Consider the following 8,029-nt stretch of genomic DNA (forward strand, 5'->3'; position numbering starts at 1 on the left):
AGTTTGCAAAGTAGTTACTATAGTAAATTGCCACAAAACCATGATAATATGCCCTGCTTCCCGGCCACTGTTTCCTTCACAGGGGTTTACAATGGATTCCCTTCAGCTACATAGTATTGAGTCTAAACTTCTTAGGATAGTTTTCCTAATCTGGACATATTTGATCTCAAACAGTAAAACAAGAGATCCACTGAGTGACTTCCTCTTCCTGACTATTTTATGTGTTCTCCTGTCTCCATGCCTTTGTTCATACTTTGGAGCAGCTACTCAATTTCTATCTGCCTTATTTTCTCATCTGGCAAATGGGGATAATTACAATACCTACCTCAGAGAGTTGTTTCGAGGATTAAATGAGATAGTCTATGTAAAGCACTTTTTGAAAAGTGTCAGAAACACAGTAAGCACTAAATAAATGCCTGTTATCATTATTCATCTTTTCCTAACCTTCCTTCTGTAGTCTTCCTCCATCTACACCCCTCCATCACCTGCCATTTGCATTCTGCTGACTCTCCGTAGATATTATTTAAGCATTATCACACTATATGTTAATTATTTAGCCACATGGACGTGCACACTGCACACTGCTTTTTGTGGGTGGGAGTTCAAGTAGCACACTTACTGCACATGATGTATGTTTAATAATGTTTTGGGAGATTAAATGAAATGATTATAAAACATGAAGGTTGGTAGGATGTGAACCTGCTTCATTAAAAGCCACTGAGAACAACAACAAACACAACTCTTTTTAAATGCAGAGGACTAAAATAGGAAAAGGCGAAGAAAGGTTGAGCTGAAGCTTACTGCTACTCCTCCTCTTGTTATTTGTCAGTCTTAATGGCCACCTGCATTCATCCGATGCCTGGCAGAAAATAGAAGCAACTCTAGGTCTTTTAAGCAAAGTAATCTAAAGTAGAAATTTGGTTATAGCAGTGATAGTAAAACTGAGAAGGACAGAGAAGCAAGCCATAGGTTAGCTGGGTAGAGGAGGCAAAACTTGACCTCCACTCATCTTAGATTTTCAGCTGAGGCTCTTTAACAGAAAGACAGATCAACAAGAGAAAAGCAGTTTATTAACACGTACAGTGCACATCACACGGGAGAAACCTCCACGAAAAGGAGCTCAAAGCTGTGGCTTAGAACTCCAGCGTATATAGCATCTTCAACAAAGAACAAGAAATTCATGGAGAAATCACAGAACAGAGGGAAGCAGTTTTAGGCTTCCAAGGATGGCAAACTGTTGGAAGGTAACTATGTGGGAGGGAACTAGTGGGGCAAGTTGTGTTTGCAGATTCCCCTGGTGCTGTCTCTGGGCTGATAAGTCTATCTCCAGTAAAAGGAGAATCTATATTCTGCCTGTAGGCAGAAAAGGAGAGGGTAGAGGGTATAGAGAGAGCTTTTACTGCTTCTTAATTGCCTTCAGCTCAAAATAATTTTTTTTTTTTTAAGATTGGCACCTGAGCTAACAACTGTTGTCAATCTTTTTTTTTTTTTTTTTTTTTTCCTGCTTTATCTCCCCAAATCACCCCCTGGTACATAGCTGTATATCTTAGTTGCAGGTCCTTCTTGTTGTGGCATGTGGGACGCCACACCAACGTGGCCCCACGAGCAGTGCCATGTCTGCGCCAAGGAACCGAACCAGCGAAATCCTGGGCCGCTGCAGCAGAGCCCGCAAACTTAACCATTCGGCCACTGGGCCGGTCCCAGCTCAAAATAATTTTTATGTCAAAGGCTCATATTTTGGGGTAACAAATTCTGATTTCTTTCAACTAAAACAGGAATCTTCTACCGCCCTTAGGGTGAAGAGAACAATGTGACAAGAAGGTGTTACCAGATCCAAGAAGCCAAAGCTCTTTGGAGGAAACTCTAACCGTAGTGGGGCTTCCTAGTAAGAAGTGAGCTTGCACAGGGTGGAGGTGTCCCACGGAAGCTGGGGCTGTGAAGAAGACGCAGTTGCTGCCAGAGGTCATGCCCAAGAGTGAGAGAGAAGCAGGCATACCCTAGGATCTCCACACCCCTGCCCTCCATTCTGTAGCCGGTGTCTCACACTGGTCAAACCCAGCCATAAACCAGCTGTGGTGGGAGCCTGGAAAAGCACTCTGCAGCGGCATATAGCGCGGAATCAGATGCCTGCCAGAGGAACAGATCTGGAGGCAGAAGTGGAGCCTCTTCTTTCCTTCCACACAACTTCTGGTCTTATTTCCGTTCCTAAATGCAGGATAAATGTTCATGCCTTTACTACTCCTGCAGCGTAGAGCGCGATCTCTATGCTTTTTCCTATTGGAATTCAACAAATGGTTTAAAGCCCAATTCGAATGCCACCTCGTTATATGACTTTCCTCATCCTATCAGTTAGATAAATACCATGGGTACTTTATAGCACTTTGATTATACTTCTCTCGTAGCAGTAATTTTTGCTTTACAGTATAGTGATTTATGATATGTCCTTCTCTCCTAATATTAAAAACATTTTTGGCTATTGCTTGACTAAAAATCCCCGCAGATCCAACACTTTCTTTAGTGCCAACATGTGTGGACTGTGAACTGTGTTCATAGAGCCTTACCTGAGGTGGTCTGCCTCCACCCACAGTCCAGGGACTATGGCACCAGAGGGGATTTCTGTTAGCTCAGAGATGAGAGGAAAAGGACTTCCTCCCTGAGGCATGGGGGGGTTGAAGCTGTGGTGGATGTCAAGATTTTGCCCTCACTCTCCTTGGAGAATCCATCACTGGCATGAGCTTAAGTTATTTAGAAAAATAAGTGTTATAAGAAAAATAATTGAACTTTTTAAAAAGATCGCTTTCTTCTTACAAATACGAAGATTTTTATCTTTTTTTTAAAAAAAGGATTCAGAGGGGGAGGAAGTTATGACCAGTATGTTTTTGATTTTCAAGTGATATGGAAGCTGCTTTAGTCACACAACTGTTAGGGTTGGTCAGTATCTGCAGAGATAGCTTCGAACTACATATTTCCCAGTGTGTCAAACTACAAATTTTGTAGTATTCTTGGAAGAGAGAATTCACCTGTTCAACAACATTCTTTATTGACCATCCATATGCCATGGACTGTGCAAATGTCTTAGGAAGGTCAGCTCTGCACAGTTCAGTCACAGCGATCGCTGGGATGACAAAAGAGTTCTTTTTAGGGATGTGTTTTCGGGCTATTGAGGGGTAAATATGTTTTGGGGCTGCCTGGATTAAAATGACACAACCTAACTGCATCATAGCAATGCGTTTCAACATAAAGGCCTCGGTTAGTCGTCCCAAGATCTCCATGTCTAGAAACTTGCAACTATGCAATCTCCACAAACTTGAGATATTCTTCAAGAGTCTCAGACTATGTTTTTGAGACTCACTCCCTTACTATTCTAATTTTGCTTCTTTTCTTGGCACATTTTTTTTTTTAAAACATTTAACACTCATCTGGGCTACATTTTCTATGCATTCCATATGAATGGAAAATATGCTTATCCTGAAAACCACGTAAATTGTAAGTTACATGAATGGACTTCTATTTGTAGTTAGGAAAATTGATTCCTTCCATCCTTCATGATTATTATTCATGAGATTCTCCACTGTGTAGGTATTGTTCCAGATTCTAGAGTCTGAGGAGGGGCAGCATTAAAATGAGATCCTAGAACCATGGATTCAACATTTTGCTCTATCGTTAGGTAGCTCTGTGATTTGAGGTTAATTTCTTTACTTCTGTAAGATTTAGTGTTTTTTTTTTTGAGGAAGATTAGCCCTGAGCTAACATCTGCTGCCAATCCTCCTCTTTTTGCTGAGGAAGACTGGCCCTGAGCTAACATCTGTGCCCATCTTCCTCTATATGTGGGACGCCTACTACAGCATGTCTTGCCAAGTGGTGCCACCTCCACACCCAGGATCTGAACTGGCGAACCCAGGCCACCGAAGTGGAACGTGTGCACTTAACCACTGCACCACCAGGCCGGCCCCCAAGATTTAGTTTTATAGTTGTAAAATTAGTAGCTTGGACTTCACGATGTTAGTTCTAAGCTCTTTTCCCAGATCTGAAATTCTATGATATTCTACTTATAAAAATCATGATCTAAACATTTACGTATATGGGACAGGCAGTTAAAACACTATAAAGTATTATAAAGTACAACACCTATAACACATAAGGTTCTAAGTGACCTGACTTGATTTTGAAGGAACCTTGATGAGCAAGTGGTGGGAGAAATACTTAAATAAAGACATTGGCAACCTGCAAGTTACCAGCCATCTTTCTGTGACTTTTATCTCACCTTTCCCTAGTTTTCTATTCAAAACAAGTTTTATCACAATTTGCAGTTAAGTAGAATCAAAGTAGAATATAAAAGTCAATCCTTGTTTATTCTGTTTTCACACATCATTTAAAATTACCAAATGATGTACCAAATATAGGTAATTGGTTTCAGTTTTTCATTCCTGGGCACAAATGACAAGACTGTATATCCAGAGAAGCAAGAATATTGTTTTATTACTTCAACCAGGTTAAGCCTGTGTCACCAAGAAGGGACAAGTTCATAATCTGCAATGAGACTTGGGCAGGGGACCAGAGAGGAGAATGAGGGACCAAGCAGACAGTAAGAAAAAGAAGGAGTAGCAGGAGAGAGGACCGGATAGTTTGGGAACACCACCGCACTGAGAAAGAACCATCTTAAGGCAGGCCCAGGGGGCTTCCACGGTGATCGTGGATCAGCACAATGGCCGGCTGGCTCTGTTCAACCGCCAATTTCAAGTTTCCTCTTTTTTGCTATTAGTCACAAAGTGAATCAGTTGCTTTGAGAACCAGTACAAGTCATAAAACCCAAATACACTATGTTATTTTCCCTACACAAGATTTATTATTGCTGTTTTCTCTTAATGTTAGTTATGATAAATACATTGCATAAATTTAGGATAATATACAGGATTATAAGACAAGGACTCACAATGGCTGATTGTAACCCATGAGCTCTTTTAAATCATCATTTATTAATTTATGTGATACTTTAGAGTGATCAAATCCCCTCACTAAAATTAAAGATAAGGAAAATCATCAATGCACAGCAAAACTAAGTGTAAAATATTCAAAGAAACAAATTTTTATTTCATTCTTCCCAGGTGTCTGCCAAAAAGTACCTGGATATGCAAAGAAGTAGGGAATCTGGTAGAATCTTGGCTGTGCAAGTTACCAAGGAACACTGCCTCCATCTCTGAGAGTTCTTCTCAAAAATAACTCATTAAGAGGGGTCCCATCTGGGCTCAAATGGGTGTGTTGCTGTTCTAACGTGGTGCTTCCTAGCTGGAGCTGTGAAAATGTACCAGAAAGCGTGCTCACACTTAAATGTTCAATGATTTCTAGTCAAAGTTCCAAAGTCATTCAATGGGAAAAGATAGCCTTTTCAAAAACAGTGCGGGAACAAATAAATAAATGCAAGGAGAAAAGAAACTTCAACCTTTACCTCACCCCATATACAAAAATTAACTTAAAATGAGTCACAAAATTGTGAGCTAAAATTATTAAATTTCTAGAAGAAAGTTTAAGAAAAAAGTCTGAATGATATTAGATTAGATAAAGATTTCTTAAACAGGACACGAAAAACCACATAAAACTTAAAAAATTGCAAAATGGTCTAGATCAAAATTTAAAACATTTTCTCTTTGAAATCCCTGTATCAACAAAGGATTGATATCCAGAAAAATAAACAAAGCCCTTATTCAGAGCATATAAAGAATTTGTACTCAAAGAAAAGAAAAAACTTTAAATGGGCAAAAGCTGTGACTACACACTTCATAAAAGTGGCCAATAATCACAAAGGGTGATCAACATTAGTAGTCATCAGGGAAGTGAAAATGGAAACATCAAGATATCGCTATACACACACCAGAATGGTTCAAGTTAAGAAGAAGGACAATACTAATGCTGATAAGGATGTAGAGCAACTGGAACTCTCATATATTGCTGTGGAAATTCAAAATAGCACATTAACTTCGGAAAACAGAACAGTAGTGTCGCTGGGCTGGGTACCTGACCCGGGGCCACGGGCCCCAGAAAGTGGGTCCTTGGCACCTTCAAGAAAGAATTCAAGTGAGAGCCACAGAATAAAGTACAAACCAGTTTTATTAAGCAAGACTTCCATGAGGGAAAGGGACAGGCTGCAGATAGCCTGGGCGGTCTTGGAAAACAGAGAGAGCAGTCTTGAGCTGGGTTGAAAGGGATTTTTTATGGGACCTCGAGGGGAAGCGGTGGCAGCAGCTGGGGATTGGACCTCGGGACGCATGATCAGTTGGCTGATAGGTTCTGGAGCTGCATGTTTAGTCTGTGGTCCCTCTGCAAACCAAGTGGTTTGTAGCAGGCATGGACGGGCTGCTGATTTGCTCTGTGTTACAGGATGTGTAGGTGACTTCAGGTGGATGTGGCTTCCTGTTTGTGCAGACTTGTCTCACCTGGGGCCCCACCTAGCCCACCAAGATGCTTGTCTCAGTAGCATCTTATAAAATTAAACATCTACTTACTATCTGATTCAGCAATCCCCCTCCTAGGTATTTATAACAGAAATGAAAACTTATATTCACACAAAGACTTGTGCGTGGAAGTTACTTGCAGCATTATTTTTAATAGCAAAACCTGTAAATAATCCAAATGTCCATCAACTGGTGAATGAATAAACAAACTGCGGTATGCATGGCATATCCATATGTGATGGTTAATTTATGTGTCCACTTGATGGGATCATGGGATGTCCAGACGTCTGATTAAGCATTATTTCTGGGTGTGTCTGTGAGGCTGTTTCCAGAAGAGATTAGCATTTAAATCAATAGGCCGAATGGAGTGCACTGCCTTCCCGAAAATGAGTGAGAATCATCCAATATGTTGAGGGCCTGAATAGAACAAAAATGTGGAGGAAGGGAGGTTTTCTCTCTCTCTGCCTAACTGCACCTGCTGGGACGTCAATCTCCTCCTGCTATTGGTGCTCCTGGTTCTCAGGTATTCAGATTTGGCCTGGAGTCTGCACCATCGGCCCTCTGGCTCTCAGGCCTTTGAGCTGCACCACGGGTCTTCCTGGGTCTCCAGCTTGTGGAGAGCAGATCATGGGACATCTTAGTCTTCATAATTGTGTGGGCAATATCTTATCATAAATAAATACATACATATATATCTCCTATTGGTGCCATTTCTCTGAAGAACCCTGACTAACACACCATGCTATGGGAGATGATTCAGCAATTAAAAGAGGCAAAATATTAATACACAAAACGACATGGATGAAACTTAACACCACTATGTTGAGTGAAAAATTTCAAACATAAAATATTGCATACTGTATGAATCCATTTATATGAAATTCTAAAAAAAGCAAGACTACAATGACAGAAATTAGATCAATTATTGCCTGGGGCTGGGGTTAGGAATGTACTGACTTCAATGGAGCATGAAAAAGCATTTTAGAGTGATGAAACTGATTGTGACGGAGATTGCATGATAGCATGCAAATGCAAAATTTATGAAACTATTGAACAAAAATGGGTATTTTTTATTGTATGTGAATTATACCTTAATTAAGCTATTAAAAATTAAAAAATTGAAAAAATAAACCCATCCACAAAGAAGACTCCATTCCCAGGTGAATTTTGCCAAACGTCTTATGTACTTTCACACAGAGAATGGATAAAACAGGACTACTTCCCACGTTTTATGAGACCATCACAAACTTTATATCAAAATCTGTCACAGATAAAACAAAATTAAAGGCCAATATTCCTCCACAGTGTAACTATTTATTTGTCTTCTTTAATTTTCCTTTTCAATGTTTTGTAGTTTTCACTGCAGAAATGTGGCCTCCCTTTTGTTAAATTTATTCCTGAATATTTCATATCTTGATGTTCTCATAAATGAAGTTCGTTTCTAATTTTGCTTTTAATTGTGATTACATAGAAATAAAATTGATTTTTATGTTATTGATGTGTCCTGTGACTTTACTCAATCCACTTATTTGTTCTAATAGTTTTTGTAGAGATTCGTTAGGATTTTCTGTCTTCATGAT

Source organism: Equus quagga, chromosome 18, assembly GCF_021613505.1.
Source record: "Equus quagga isolate Etosha38 chromosome 18, UCLA_HA_Equagga_1.0, whole genome shotgun sequence".
Taxonomy (NCBI): Eukaryota; Metazoa; Chordata; class Mammalia; order Perissodactyla; family Equidae; genus Equus; species Equus quagga.